The sequence below is a fragment of the Panthera uncia genome, chromosome F2 (assembly GCF_023721935.1).
Source record: "Panthera uncia isolate 11264 chromosome F2, Puncia_PCG_1.0, whole genome shotgun sequence".
Classification (NCBI taxonomy): Eukaryota; Metazoa; Chordata; class Mammalia; order Carnivora; family Felidae; genus Panthera; species Panthera uncia.
Genome location: NC_064812.1, coordinates 29404909 through 29421861, shown reverse-complemented (window position 1 = coordinate 29421861; position 16953 = coordinate 29404909). Strand labels below are relative to the sequence as shown.

Here is a 16953-nt window from a genome sequence, read left to right as displayed (position 1 = left end):
TACTGAATCAGGAGTAGAGGAAATACGAGAGTACAGGATGGACAAGAAAAAAAATGAAAGCGTGATTTGGGGTCTTGCTGAATTTGCTGGGGAGATTTCACCAGGGGCCAAGTGTTCTCCACTGTGATTGTTGGACCAAGGCAGAAAAACCCTGATCTATCACTATTCTGTGGCCCTGTTTTTTACCCCTATGTTGTTGACTTGGAGGACATACAAATTGACCTTGAAGGTGAACCCTGTATCTCTTATGTTGAAACGTCTTTTCCTTCTGGCTGTCTTTTTATCAGTGCTGTGTTTAAGTGGATTTATTTTTACCTCCATGCTTCCTTTCATCCTCACTTTGAGCAGAAAATCAAGAAGTAGGATTTTCATAGATAATTTAATCCCATATCTTTATTTCAACTTAAAAAGAGCAACTCTTCTACCAGAGTGACTTTATCAAGGTTAAACAAAGATAATGTGAGAAAAGACCTCTATTTAACTGTTTCCTAATTTTTGCCTCTCATCTCTATTCTTTGAGGTGTGGTCAATCTTAGTTCAGCCTCAACATAGTTATTCTTTTGGGTGGAAGGTGTTGAAGCCAAGATCTGAACCTTGAGAGGAGAGGAAATATATAATATGTAAACATTAACGTGCTGTGGCTCATATGTCTCTCAAAAATATGTGGTTGTACAAAAGGGCCCTTTCATTCAACAGAACAAGTAAATAAGGAAGGAAAGTTACTTGTGGATTTTAATTAGAATGGCCATTGAATACTAAGTAATTTTTGCTGAGTCACTCTTTTTAGAGAAATAAGAACTTCAAAGATCATGGAAGTATCTCCCTGCTACACTGAAACACAGATTTCTAGATTACTGTTAAGTGGTAGCTGACTTACTGGTTGGGCAGTGCTTAAACTGGAGAGGAACCACTTACTGAATTGTCTCATTTCCACAATAATCTGATTATGATAAAGAAAATACCAATTTATAGTCTGGTAAATCTCATAGGTACAGTTTAATAGTTTCATTCATTTCCCCTTGATATACATAATTTATAAAAGTAACATTCCTAGATGTCATTCATCTTTGGAATGAACAGTGTAGAGTATACTCCTCCTTTGCTTCCTCCTCACTACCCCCCAGATTTCAGCACATGTACATTCCCCTCTTTAAATTGAAAGAAATTACATGTTGAGTACCTCCTCCCATAATACTAAGAAGCAGAGCAACACTGTCATCTGCTTCATTTTATGGACACTAGTGATTTTCCTGTAGAGGGATAACTGTTGATTAAATATTTTCCATGCTCCTTCCACATTTCCTGGTTCTGCAGCTCTTGTTTCCCTGACTTAAAGCAAAAATATTGCTTGGTTAAGACACCATGCTCTATTTCAAATCAGTTTGCCACCAACATTTGGTTATTGGGATATCATTTAAAATACAGTCTACTCATATTTAAATATTACTCATATGACCAAAAACAAATCAGGACACCTTCTTAGTCAGTTCATTAATTTAATAAATGGATTTTTAAAGAGCTCTTTATAATTGTACTGCTTTTAGAAATATAATCTCTAAGCTTATATGTAGCTATTGTTTAATAAATTTATCAAAGCATGTACAAATGCATAAAAGCATATTTATATATCTACAACGTTTATTTACATTTACCAGCTGGAGGAATTATAACGTCTGCCAATCGCCGTATTGGCAGCAGTCATTGGTGGATCTTATTAGAGCAACTGTACCATTTTCAAAACATACCATAGCAAAACAAACAACAATAGCATCAACGCTTACCATTGGTACCACTACAACACACATTACCGATTTTATGAGGTAAGCCTGACGGCTACATTTATTCTCATCTTAAAGGAGGAACCTGAAGCTGAGCGTATTTCAGTGACTTATTCAAGGTCAGAGGACATACCCAAGGCAGAAGCAGGGAATGAAATAAGGTTTTCTGACTTGCAAGAATACATACTTTGGTATCTGGTATTTTGTCATATTGATATCTAATCTATCAAGAAAATTGGCATTGGTATTAAAAAATCCACCATGAGCCTTGTTGGATCCTGATACTAACAAATTATAGAAGAAAAAAAAGAAAGAAAATTTGCCTCTCATCAAAGTAAAATCAATAAACACATTTATACTAATATCTCACATTAAAATATTTTCACATCAATAGTGAGAATCCAAACTTCTTGGTCATTATGGCTGGCTTTCCTTATCCTCCAAAACTTTATGATTTTACTTGGTGTTAAAGCACTGGGGAAGCATGTTTGGATATCAGTCAATAGTCTACCATAATTGAACTGCTATTACAACATTAATCCAGTTTACATTACCACTTCAGGTCTGGAACTCTGCTGTTTATGTGTTATCCTTGGGTACAAAGCATTATCTTTTATGACCTAGGAATCTCAGTGTCTACAATCCTGGCTCCTTAGACACATGATGCAACCATTCCCTTCTAAAGTCTTGCCACCTTCTGAGGTTGCTGTCACAGAGCATATGTGGATACTGCTCAGACGGCTCACAGATCTCCTTCCCTTTTCAGGCTCTTCAGCTTATTAAATTGTACCACCTCTCCCTTCTTCCTAGACTTCCTGAACCTCAAAGTATCATTTCCGCTCTGCTTCTCGACCTTGCCAAAATCTCTGGAGTCTGGGGTACAAAAGACTGATATTTTGCTTGAGGAGGGGTTCTAGGGAGGACACACACATGTTATCCTGACAAACACATTACTATAAAAAGGTAATCATCTTTGCTCTTTTTAGTTATTTTAAAAAATCTACTAAGCCCCAAAGCTTTCATCTTTTATTCTGGGCTGAAATACAGAGAAATTTTGGCTGGTGACATTTGTATTGGCCTTGGGAAAGGGTAGAAGGAAAAGATCTATCCACCAGTTCTTGGTAGTAAGTGGAAATTCCTTGTGACTCTGGGCAGACTCTTATTTGGAGCAATAATATATTATTTTTATTTTTCTCATTTTAATAAGGTTAAGTATAAGATTTTCAAAAGCAGAAAGCAGAGGAAAATACACCCATTTGTATGCTTTTCTGTTATCAGCTTATCATAGATAGCCACAAAGCAGAAAGAAGTACCATTTCTCTCCAAAATGAAAGAATGGAACATTCTCCAGAAGAAGTAAGCAGACTCATCTCCTTTTCTCATATCTATTTTTCTTGCACTCAGAAAAAATACTGACAGTGAAAGTATAACTAAGATGTTAACTCTGGATTTGGATAAATTTGATCTGTTATCAAAAGTCCTTTCTTTGCTCCATGACAAAATATATTTATACCGTAGTTTCATTCCAGTTTAAGTTCCTCTCTGAACAAACGGCCAACAACTATTGTCATTCTGGTGCTGTGTTCAACATTTACTGGAGTCAGAAGCACTGTCTGCTTCTGGAATGGTTTACCTTGCAAGGTCTTCATGCAGTTTAATCCAGTATCAAGCATTCTGTAGCACAATATATGGGAGCTTTAGATCATTAACATAATTTTTATTCTGAGTCTTCCACATGCTGCAGTGCCATGTGGTTGTGGCTGAATCTTAATGCACCCTATGATATCACTTCCCCATTTTAAAAACAAATAAAGATCATAATGATTTATTTTGATACTTTAAGATTAATTCCCTTCACTTACTTTCTTAACACCCCACAAGACTTTTAATAAAACTGGTTCATCTTCTGAAAACAGATTAAGAATCCTTGAAAAAAAAAGAATCCTTGAAAATAGTTCTATCTAACAAAGAGTAAAGTACAACTTTCCTATACTTTTGTGGAAGGTCTAGATACAGAAATATATGAAAGATGGATAAATTCAGTGGTTTGTGAGATGTCACCAGAAAACTCATTCTGTGTTCACTCTGGAATTAAGATCCAGAAAAATAGGAAAAAATACTACTTGAGAAGAAAATGCATTTTAGATTAAAGGAAAAAGGGGAAAATGAAATGTAATAAAATAATCATAATGTAATGAACTTACAAACCTTTAAGCCCTATTTAAACTTTAGAATCCTCACAAGATCTGGATCAAAGTCTCAGAGAATGACAAATGGTGTTCATTAATTATTAAGAAGAACACTGGAAAAATTAAGAGAATATTGTACCTATGCTTAATGATATGATGTTTTTAAAGAGAGTGTGCAGTCAGAATTCTAAGATAAAACATTTCCTCAGTCTTGTCAGAGATATCTTTTTTGAGCCAGGAAAGAACCCTCGGACTTGATAGGGTTCCATAGATGTTGTGTTTGAATATGGTTACAAACTATATGACTGAATCATTAACAGAAACAGATGATGGCCAGTTCTTATTCTTGGAAGTATTTTCTTTTATATTTGGCTAGGAGTTATCCAATTGGTATTAAAAAATTTTTTTTAATGTTTATTATTTATTTTTGAGGGAGAGAGAGAGAGAGTGCACAAGCAGGGAAGGAGCAGAGAAAGAGGGAGACACAGAATCCGAAACAGGCTCCAGGCACTAAGCTGTCAGCACAGAGCCTGACACAGAGCTTGAACCCAGGAACCATGAGATCATGACCTGAGCCGAAGTCAAACGCTTAACTGACAGAGCCACCCAGGTCCCCTCTGTAATTGTTTTTAAAAGGCACCTCTGACTGGGCTTAGGGCAGAGCCAAAGGTTAAACACTAGCTCAGGGTCACACAATATCTTGGTTTTCTGACTGTCATGCAAACAGGGTTCCCACTCTGCTACTTTGACCCCTGAGCTGTACCACCTTGTTGGCAGGCTGAGAAGATCTACCTGGGCCCAAAGCAATCATCCTGTTTCTGTTTGTGGTTGGATGGAAGATGTTCACTTAGCTAATGATCCCTGTGACACAAAGAAAAGCAGGTGAAGACTGAGGTTAATGCAATATTGAAGTGTTAAGAGGCTTTTTCACAACTCAGGAAACTCTCTTAGCTGAGCTATTTCTCCTGAAATGTTGAGTCCTGTTTTCCGTGGCATGGTGCAGCTGATGTTGTCACTCTGTGGTCAGAAGCAGGAAAGCTGGTGGGGTGGAGAGAGATTAGTGGTCTGAAAATATGTAATTGGTATTGCATGGCAGCAGGGAGTTGACAGCCCTCAGGGACCACAAACAGGAGAGGACCAACAGCTCAAGTGAATTAAAACAAACTGTGATTTTGAAAAAAAGTAAGGGATAAACATCACTGAGTATTTAAGAATTTGATAAATTATGGATGAATTCTGTATTGCCCTCCTTAGAAGGTAAAGTGTTAAATGAGATTATATGTAAGGATGTTAGTATTGTGCCAGGATCATAGCTATTAATCAATTAAAAACCTGGTAGTTTTTATTATTATTGTGTATGGGGGAGCAGGTCGGTATATCTTAATCTTAGAAGCAGTATTATTTCATTGGAATTTCCCCCCATTTGCACTAGAGAATTTTGATCCTCGATTCATATCCTGTACCTGACATTGTGGGTGGAAAAACTCCACTCATGAATTTGGAGAGGGCAGGCACACTGCTACGGCAGTTGCCATCCAACTGACTGTGGTTAGTTTGTATAATTGAAGCCAAGCAAAGCTAAGGCAATGCTGGTACATGGATCCTTCTGTTAGACTAAATAAAGAACAATGAGACCATTTTTATGGGGGGAGGAGAAAAAACGTGTTTTTAACAGTAGGGAATGGCTTGAGTCTAGGAACCTTAGGCTGTGTCTAAGTGTTACCAAATATTGAGGAAAAACTGCAAAAATCTACATAGTCACCCAGATGTTTCCAGAAATCCAGTCTTTGATTTCATTGTAGATGAAATCAGGGAAAGATTAGATTTTTTTTTTCCTGGCATTGTGAGACACAGCCTCAGCATCTTTCTGGTTGGCTTGTAGGTCTCTCTATTTAGAACTATGTCATGGATTCATCCTGGACCAGCACAGCTGCTTTCGGGATGTCAGTCGACTGTTAGGGCCACTCTTCAATCTATAAAGGATTGTTTATTTTGTGCAAAGTTTGCACAGGGATGTAGCCCAGCTGGAGGTCTGGTTCATTGAAATGAGCCAGCCAAGTTTGGTATGTTGGTGGCTTCAAGTCACAGAATTAAAATTTTAAAGCAATTACATTTACCTTTCCTTTCTGTACTCGACTCTATCTCAAGGAGATCAACCAATGAAGATCCTTCTGAAGTCCAAAAAAGTTAAGTCAGTTCAAATCTGTAAAAGTGTCATCTTGAGCATCTGGGATTTTAGCAAGAGCAGTTCTTTGCTCAGGACAAGATGATAGAGAATGATCAGTATAGGTGTAGGCTTAATACAACACTCTCCACAAAACAAATCTTTTTAATGTTGGCTGTTGAGTGAATGAATTGAAATATTTTAAATAGAGGTGGTTTTGACATGAAGACCAAGATTTAATTAAACGCAACTTTTCAACTTCATTTTTCTTATGTAGAGGAAACTACATGGTTCCTCAACCATAAAATAAAAATTATAATCTATAAGAATTTTGTGAAGATCAAATCAGATATTTATAAAGAGCTATACCTGACTCGTAGTGAGTGCTCAATAAGTATTGGTTCTCTCTCAAGTTGTTCTTTTAACCCTCTCCTTAAGCATGACTTTAATTCCAGGCATAAATGCTTAGCATGCAAAGGAATAAAAGGAAAATTCTGAGATATATCCTTTGGAGATGCAATTCTAGTGATCCATTTCATATTTGTCTTCTATGATTATGTCACTGGATGGACTATACAGCAATGAGCAATGCATTCATTCAGAGGAGTATTGTCAATATTTGATCAATTTATGGTGATGAGTATACTGTATAAGGATTTTAACAAGTTCATCAAAACTCATGGGATATTTACACAGTATTACAATATCTACCTGTGAAGTTGTTTTTGAAAAAAAAATTGTGCATAGGATCCTTCTCATTCCATGAAAGGAATGCCAGAAAACTAATGCTATGGCTGACCCCAGAAACTATAGCATTTGGAGAATTCACCAGTCTACCTGAAAATCCTATGAGGCTGTCTTTGTTATCCTCAAACACAGATCAAAGAAGTATACTCCAAAGTAAAACTCTTCTGTCATACTCAGTACCTATCTCATAGTCAGTACACATTTGGAGTATTAATTTCCACTGGAAATACTAGTTCCTACCTTTATTATCACATGACTTCAGAACATTGAGCCTAGGGAGTGGTAAGCTGCTGTGTAGTTCTACACTGGAAGAGTCTAGGAACTGTGAAAGGAAGCAAATCTTTAGGTCAGTGAAAGCTGAATGTAGCTATTCCTCACTATGGCAGGGAATGTAGTCAACAGAGAGAACATAGCCAGAGAGTAGTCAGCTTAGTGAGACAGCCAAGCAACAGGAATAGGTATTTCATAGAGAACGTTCAAACTTTTTAAAAAAATTTTTTAATGTTTATTTATTTTTGAGAGAGAGAGAGAGAGAGAGAGAGAGTGAGAGCAGGGGAGGGGCTGAGAGAGAGGGAGACACAGAATCAGAAGTAGGCTCCAAGCTCTGAGCTGTCAGCACAGAGCCCAGTTTGGGGCTTGAACTCACGAACCATGAGATCATGACCTGGGCCAAAGTCGGATGCTTAACTGACTGAGCCACCCAGGCACCCCTTACAGAGAACATTTAGAGGGAACCCAAACTCACAAGCAACCAAATGATAAAGACTACTTCAAACAGATTTCAGGTAAACTCTCAGCATGACACAATCCCAGACCGGATTGTATGGAACAAAAAGCAAACATTGTGAGAGATACAGAAAAATCAACAAACATAGGAACGCCTTCTTGGCTCAGTCAGTTAAGCCTCCAACTCTTGATTTCACTTCAGGTTATGATCTCCCAGTCATGGGATTGAGCCCCACATCGAGCTCCATGCTGAGCGTGAAGCCTGCTTGATATTCGCTCTCTCCCTCTCTCTCTGCACTTCCCCTACTCATATACAAAGAGCTTAATGTGGGCTGAGAATGTATCTTATTTATTTATGTGAATATACCCAACATCAAACATGTGGTATCGTTGGTGCTCCATGAATTTGTTAAACAGTGGTGTGTTTGTGTGTTTCTCTGCATGTTAGTAGAGAAGGAAGTGTGGCCCAAGATACATAGTACATCATAGTGGGAACAACTATCCTTAACTTTTCATCTTGCCTGTCTTAACCCATTAGTCTCCACTGTGGCTCCAGGAACATAATACTAATTGTCATGGATTTTATACATCTGGGTGATAAGACCAATTAGTGAGAAGTAATACTATCAAAGAGACAAAGGTCAAAAATTCTGAAGATTCAACCTCATGTGTGTCACAGGGCTTAATACTCCATGGAAATTATTCAGAAATTTCTGTAATTGAACCATAATGGCTAAGATTAGGCCTTATCTGTAGACTGTTATGATAACTAATTATGGGACCACATCTATGAGAGAAGTTAACAGTTTAACATGTCATATGAACCAAAGCAATTAGTAGTTGTAAAGATTGAACTCGGTTCCACATGGGCAGGGCCAAACTGCATGACTCTGGAGGGGCACCATTCACATTGTCATCTATGTGAATTATGCTCCATGGAATAGTACAGCAGACAAGGGAAGTTATGCGTGCAACCCCCAAGGGAAGGTGGAGTCAGATGTGTAGAAGATGCTGTCAGTGCCCAACCTATATCACTCAAATGTTTCCATTTGCTCTACTGGACTTCCAGCTTCCAGATACGCCCAGAGACATGTCCTCTCCAATACCTTGTCCCCCATTGTGAAAAGTGGCATGCTGGGAGCACTGGGTCAATACCCACAGAATAGTTCTTGACCAATGAATCCAGAAGTTGGGGTGTGTGTGTGTGTGTGTGTGTGCACGCACCCACACAAATACACACACACACACACACACACACAAATATCATGTATTGATTGCCCTCAATTTATTGTGTCACCTTCCCACTTTCCTTTCATTATCACCTGTACTTGCCAAATAAATTACTTCAACTTGACTTCTTAGAATCTTTTGGGAGATCTGAAACTGAAACAAAGTATAACCTAGATCTGCTTAAAAATTTCCAGAATATGGTTTACAATTCTGGTTGCTTTAGAGAAGTCCTCTTCCTTGTCTACTGGAGTTAGAGTAGTGGCCCTGAACAGCTGTCAGGGTAGATTGGACATTCCTACAAAATATAACATGAAATCTGTGGCTACCATCTATGCCCATTGAATAAACAATTGAAAATCCTAATTAGAGGGCCCTAATGAGTCTCAAAGCATCCAAATGAATTTTGTTTTTGTTACTACCCAATGTTGTACGCCCTTTAAAGAAATTGTGGTCACAATTTTATTCTTTTTCCAGAGTACATGGAAGAGATGGAAAAAAATAAAAATAAAAACAAATCTTTTCTGTTATCCATTTAGGGAGGGAGCTAAATGGTAGAAAAATTTTAAATTTAGAAGAAGTGACACAGAATCTCAGAGGATGTGACACAGCAGTTAAAAATACATTAGGAAATGATGAGTATACTTTCACTTAGACCAATGAGACATAGATCCAGGCCAATGCTATCCACAGTTGTTAAAAGATGCTCATTCCAGAGAATGTCACTTATTTGGAAATGAATGAAAACACGTCATATTGAATATAGTTTAGTATGGGGAATTATGACCAGGAGGCAATATTATTAATATTAATTATATTGTAGTAACAAAATAGTTTGAAAGAAGAGAGAAAACCACAAAGGATAGGCAGACAAAATGATAAACTACGTCTTTTTAAAAAGGAGATACAAATTGTGAAAGACTCATGTAAAAGGTGGGGGAATGTTGAATGTGAAATATTGAAAAGGGAGGATACTCGAAAGGAGAATTATCACAGAGGAGAAGGGAAGAATATCAGGATTGCATAGCAGAAATGGGATGTGGGAAGTCAGTAAATTAGGAGAACATATACAGGATACCAAACCCTTTGTAGGAATACTGTTGGGGACTTTAAATCTGCTCATGACATTCCTTGACTTACAACTTTCTACTGGCTGCCAATCTCCCTCAGAATAAAAGCCAAAAATCCCTCCAGTGGGACCCTACCTGATTTTCCCTCTACTTCTCTATCCACATCTCTATAACTTCCTCTTGTTCACTCATCTCTGTATACAGTGGCCTTCTTTCTGGGCCTCAAACATGCGAAGCACAATCTGTCCTATCTCAGAGTCTGCACAGACTCTTGCCTCAGCCATGGGAATATGCACATGGTTCACCCCACTTCTTCAAGTCTTTACTCACATGACACCTTCACAATGAGGCCATCTATGATCATCCAGTTTAAAATTTCTATCCTTCTCCTGACCACCTTACTCTGTTTTTCTAAAATATTAATTTTCACCTTTTAACAAAATGCATAATACACTTACATATTATGTTTATCTTTTATTTAACTCTTTCCCCTTCCCTTCAACTAGAATGTAAGCATGTTGAGGGTTGGAATTTTATCTAAGTTTCTTTTTTCATCGATATATCTCAATATGAATGAATGAATGAATGAATGAATAATGTCTTGTTGCTTGCTCTGCTAACACCTGCATCTGGCACAAAGTAGTTATTGAATAACTGAACAAAAGAAGCAATGAACCTTCATGGGCTTGACCAGAAAAATCTTCTAAGTGTCGAAGTAAAATTTCAAATTAACCTTGACTTTGGTCACAAACACTCAAATGTAAATCAAAATATTATTCAAAGAACAATTGATTATCTTTTTTTTAGCCACTGGAATTTATACTTCAATCTTTAGGTGTGAAGCATCTCATCATAAATCTCTTAAATCCAACATCTCACTTCCTAGGCTAAAAGATATGAATTTTATTTAGGTATCATTTGTGAGATAAATACAGTTTCTGGGATACAGTTTATAATATGGCCTAGGGTGATCCAGCCTGTAAGGAAGAGAATATAATCTAGTTTCTCTTCTTTCTATCTCAGTGATTCCAAATAATTAGTCACTCAATCAGTATTTTTGCAAAATTTTGCAAAATTAAACACAGTGTATAAATACTGACCTTAACAAAAACATAAAAACATAATACAAGAATATTAAACTTCTTAAATAAAAGATTCTTTTTAAATAAAAAATTAACATAAAATACATTATGCATATTAGTGAGCTAGAAGTATGATATAAAATATTCTATAAAAATACTTGAGGGGCGCCTGGGTGGCTCAGTCGGTTAAGCGGCCGACTTCGGCTCAGGTCATGATCTCGCGGTCCGTGAGTTCGAGCCCCGCGTCGGGCTCTGTGCTGACAGCTCAGAGCCTGGAGCCTGTTTCGGATTCTGTGTCTCCCTCTCTCTGACCCTCCCCCGTTCATGCTCTGTCTCTCTCTGTCTCAAAAATAAATAAATGTCAAAAAAAAAATTAAAAAAAAAATACTTGAAAATGGAGTAGCTTAAATTTAATGTGAAAAAATTGATTTTTGACTGAAGTGAGTTTCAAAACAACCTTGGTATTTTGACCTTTTATGAAACAAATGAATCATGCACAATCTGACCAGATGACTTTTTTCCAGAAATGGTTCAAACTCTAGCCATGTTTCCACCAGTACCTCGTGGCAGGAGGAATATTGACAAGTAATGACAGTTACTTTGACTTCTTGTTTTTGCCACAAAATCCATCTTTCTGTACTGATCAGCATTTTATTTATAGTTGGGCATGAGATCAAATGTAGCTAATTGGCTTTGGAGCCATGAGATTGGATCAGCCTCGGTCTTCCCAGATCCTTTTTAATAAGACTTGCATTTAAGGATACATTCATATAGATGAGTTGTGACAAGCTACAGTGATCCAAATTTTGACATTTTATTTTTAGTCTATCACCAGTGTTCAGTGTTCAGTGTCCAAATTCAATATAACCTTGAAAGAGATCACCATAGGTAATATTTCCATATACAGATCAAGTAGGAAGCCAGTTTTTATGCTGCCTTTCTCCTGGAGAGGTTATTACTTAACAGAGATGTCTATTTTACTTCCAGAACAAAACACTAGACTATAAGATGCATTTATGTCTTCTTTATGTTTTTTAAAGAAGGACTATATCTTTTCAGAACTTTTAATCACACAGGAGAAATTCTTTTTTCCCCCAGTTTTATTGAGAAGTAATTAACATACATCGCTGTATAAGTTTAAGGTGTGCAGCAAGATATATTGGTTTACACATATTGTGAAATGATTACCACAATAGTTTAGTTAATATCTACCATCTCATATAGAAATAATAAAAAGAAAAGAAAAAAAAAACTTCTCCTCGTGATGAGAACTGTTGGCTGTACAGTCTTAACAATTTTCTACATATTGTATAGCAACATTAACTATAGTAATCACATTTTACATTACATCCCTAATACTTATCTACCTTATAACTGGAGGTTTGTATCTTTTGACCACGTCCCTTCAGTTTTCCTCCCCCCACCATCAACCTCTGGTAACCACAAGTCTGATCTCAGTCTATGCATTTGGTTTCCTTTTTTAGATTCCACATATAAGTGAGATAATACAGCGTCTTTCTCTGGTTTATTTCAGTCAGCATAATGCCTTCAAAGTCCACCCATGTTTCCACAGATAGTGGGATTTCTTCATTCTAATGGCTGAATAATGTTCATATGTGTGTGTGTGTGTGTGCGTGTGTGTGTGTGTGTGTGTGTGTGTGTGTGTGTGTGTATGTATTATCACTTCTTCATCTATTCATTCATAGATGGACACTTAGTTGTTTTCATGTCTTGGTTATTGTAAATAATACCATGAACATGGGGGTGCAGATATCTTTTTGAGTTAGTTTTCACTTCCTTTGGATATATTCCCTAAAGTGAAATTGCTGGATCATATAGTAGTTCTATTTTTAATTTTTTTGAGGAACCTCCACACTACTTTCCATAGTGGCTGTATCAATTTACAATCCCATCAACAATGCGCAAGGGCTCCCTTTACTCCACACCCATGTCAGCATTTATCATCTCTTGGGTGTTTGAAGATGACCATTATGATAGGTGTGGGATGGTATCTCATTGTGGTTTTAATTTGCACTGATGACTAGTGAGTTTGAGCGTCTTCTCATATACCTGTTGGCCATTCCTATATCTTCTTTGAAAAAGGTCTATTCAAGTCCTTTTCTCATTTTCTAATTGGATTATGGGTTGTGGTTTTGTTGTTGTTGTTTTGTTTTTGTTTTGCTATTGAGCTCTATGAATTCTTTGTATATTTTGGATACTAACCCCTTATCAGATAAATGGTTCCAAGTATTTTTTTCCCATTTCATAGTTTGTCTTTCATCTTGGTTTATGGTTTCTTTTGCTGCACAGATGTTTTTTAGTTAGATGTAATCCTACTTGTTTATTTTGTTGTTGCTTGTGCTTTAGGTGTGATTTTCAAAAAATTGCTACCAAGACCCATATCAAGGAGCTTTTTTTCCTATGTTTTCTCCTACAAGTTTTGTGATTTTAAGGTTTACATTTAAGTCTTTAATTCATTTTGAGTTAATTTTTGTGACTGGTGTGAGAGAGATTCTTATAGAATATTAAGAATGAAGATGACAAAAACAATAGATTTCAGTTGTACAAAAATATATAATATAGAAAATTTTGGCTTTTAGATAACTTCATTTTATATTAGCATGTCAATTAAAATATCTGGGAATGTTATCCTATGCTGTTGCTGCTACTGCTGATGTTGTTATTATCATCATCATCATCATCATCATGTCCAGTTTTCTTAGATTCTCTTAAGCAAAAGAAGATGACAATTATTGTTAACTCTGCCTATAGACCATATAAACCAATTTATGGGATTACTCAAAGAAAAGAGATCCCAGCGTCTCACAGGAGGAGTTGAAAGTCACACTCAAAGAACTGTGGTCTTAAGCCCAATGATAAATTGTGAAGAGGCTGGGACAAGGCAAGGGGGGAGGGTGATGAGTGGTCAACCATGTCACTACTAATTGCAAAACCAATGATGGAGACCATGAATGCAGAAGACATTTCAAGGCAATAAAAACTTGTTCAAAAAGTAATGTGATAGAGTCTGTCTAATATAAAACCCCAGCAGCTCATGACATTGTAGAAATATTTTCTGTAGAACTGAAGAAGGTGATTTAGAAAGGAACTTTTATTTTTTTTAACTTTAAAAAAATTATTCTTTTTGAGAGAGAGAGAGAGAGAGAGAGAGAAGGCATAAGCAGGGGAGGGGCAGAGAGAGAGAGAGAGAGAGAGAGAATCCCGAGCAGACTCCATGCTGTTATCACAGAGCCTGATGAGGGTCTCAAACCCATGAACCAGGAGATCATGACCTGAGCTGAAACCAAAAGTCAGACGCTTAACCGATTGAGCCACCCAGGCACCCCTAGAAAAGAAATTTCAAACAAAACAAGTATTTAGGACTTTTTAAAAGTAAATATGTTGTAGAATTTATGTTGGCTATGTTTTAAAACTAATTCAATACAATTTAACATTTCTTCTTAAAGTTATATTTTCTATAGAACTTTGAGCATGCCAGTCACTGTTTTGCCACCTATAATACTTTTAGGTATACAGCTCCTGAATTTACAGAGGTATTTCTATAAAATTTATAGAAAAAAAGAAATATTGCAAAATGTTAACAGTGTTTATCTATGGATGGAGAGATCATAAGTAATTTTTATTTTCTTTTATGTTCCTTTCTATATATTTCAAATTTTCTTACATGTCCACTTATTATTTTCATAATCAGGAAAAAAATACTGTTAAAATTAATTGGAATGTTCTGGGAGACCAAGAGAACAGATCACTTGGTTAGTTGGTAGAATTTTAATAATGTGGATTAGTTATTACTTAAACTCATTTATGTGCTCATATGTTGACAGTCTTTGCCTGTGGTTTTTGTTTGCATGTTTTAGGAGTTTCTTAATTGACCAAAAGACATATCTCAGGGCTAGAAATGACCAGGAATAGTTTCACTTGGTTGATGGGAAAAGGCAAATGGCTAAAACCACTAAAATGATTACATCACCCATGCTGATTCGTTAGAAGAATAGAGAGAGGAATGGAATGAGAGAACACAGATCTGGCTAGGCCATGTGACTAGTCATCAAACCTTTGTAGACATAATCTTTCCAAATCGTCCCTCTAATATACTCTTCTTCCATTCATTCCCAAAGCAATAAATGGCATCCATTCTCTTAACTTCTCCAGCTAGAAATCTAGAAAATCATTCTTGACGCATTCTTTCCCTTCATTCCTTAAATCAAAGTCTTTTTGTTCTTACATCGAAGTTGTCACTAACCATCAACTAACAAATAGATAAATAAAAAGTAATATATCTATGCACTGGAATATTATTCATCTGTAAAAAGGAACAAACTACTGATACATGCTACAACATACAAACATGCTAAGTAAAAGAAGCTGGATGCAAAAGGCCACATATTGTATGATTCCCTTAATTGGAAATATCCAAAATAGGCAAATCCATAGAGACAGAAAGCAAATAAGTTGTTGCCATGAGCTGGGAAGAGGAGGGAATGCAGAGTTAATTAGTTTGCTAGGGCTGCTGTAGCAAAGAACCACAGACTGGATGGCTTAAACTGGATGACAGACATCTATTCTGTGACAGTTCTGGAGGCTGTAAGTCTGAGATTAAGCTGTTGGCAGTGTTGATTTCTTCTGAGTCCTGTCTCTTTGACTTATGGATGGACATTTTCTCCCTCTGTCTTCATATAGTTTCTCTTCTGTGCCTGTGTACATGTTCTAATCTACTCTTCTTATAAGGAAACCAGTCAGATTGGATTATGGCCCATCTATATGACCTCATTTTACCTTAATTTCCTCTTTAAAGGCCATGTCTCCAAATAGTCATATTCTGAGATACGTAGAGTTAGGACTTCAACTTACAAATTTTTGGTGGGCAGGGGTGGGGGGTGTGGTGGTTCAGCCCATAAAGAGGAATGACTGCTTAAAGTATGAGTCTTTCTTTTGGGGTGATGAAAATGTCCTGGAACTAGATAGTGGTGGTGGTTGCATACATTGTGAATGTACTAAATGGCATTGAATTGCACAGTTAAAATGGTTAAAATGGTAAATTTTATGTTGTGTGTGTCTTACCACAATAAAAAAAGTCATCACCTGGTCATACTGATTTCATCTTGTAAAATGCCTCAAGTCAGTATATATTTACCATCTCTGCCACCCTAGCCCAAGCCAGCTTTATTTCTTGCATGATAAATGTCAACGATTTCAAACTACTCTTCTTGTTTCCACTCTTGCTCTGCTCCAATTTATTCTCTGCCCTGAAGCCAGCTGCGTCTTTTGGAAATGTGGATTCAATTATGTCACTCCCCAGATTAAAACATTTCAGTGATTTCTCATTTTATTTAGAATCAAATCCAAAATTTCTGGTTGTGGCTACAGGCCCATTATGCTCAGGTCTTTGTCTACATCTCAGCTTTGTTTCTCCCCCACTGCCTAATTTGCTCTAATCTCAGCCAGTCATCTTTTAACTTTTATCAAGCCAAGATCACTCTTATCTCCAGGCTTTTACATATGCTACTCCTTTCACCCCCACTGCTCTGTCTTCATTCTTTGCCTACCTAACATCTATCATCATTTTTGTCTTAAATGTCACTTCCTCAGAGAGATTTTTCTCTGATTTTCTTTTCCATCGAAATTACTCTTTTTCATAGCACCCTATTTCTTTCTTCAAAGTACATGGGACAATTAAAAATTACCTATTAATGTATGTTTATCTGTCTCTTCTACCAGATTGTAAGCCCTGTGAAAAGAGGAACCATGTGTTTTTATTTAACTGCTATATCCTCAGCACATCACATTGCATCCAGTATATAGTAGACATTGAATATTTTTCATTCAAAACTATTATTTGATAAATAAATTAAAAAATTAATAGTGTTAGACTAGAACATTTCAAAAGCTTTTTCCACCAAATGATAATATGGGTTGTAATTAAATTTCTTTTCCTTAATTTCAGTATTG

At 36.6% G+C, this 16953-nt stretch overlaps 1 long non-coding RNA gene across 2 annotated transcripts in view; it reads left to right on the top strand.

Annotated features, from left to right (window-relative positions):
* LOC125924764 (uncharacterized) overlaps positions 1-16953 on the top strand; it is an 87404-nt gene that overhangs the window by 49897 nt on the left and 20554 nt on the right. Inside the window, exons 5-7 of one of the 2 annotated variants that reach the window (XR_007458549.1) lie at positions 2589-2741; positions 3057-3134; positions 4745-5614. This is a non-coding gene — a long non-coding RNA (uncharacterized LOC125924764). Of the gene's footprint in view, positions 1-2588; positions 2742-3056; positions 3135-4744; positions 5615-16953 lie in introns of those variants that run through there. The other variant, XR_007458550.1, reaches the window with a different exon arrangement.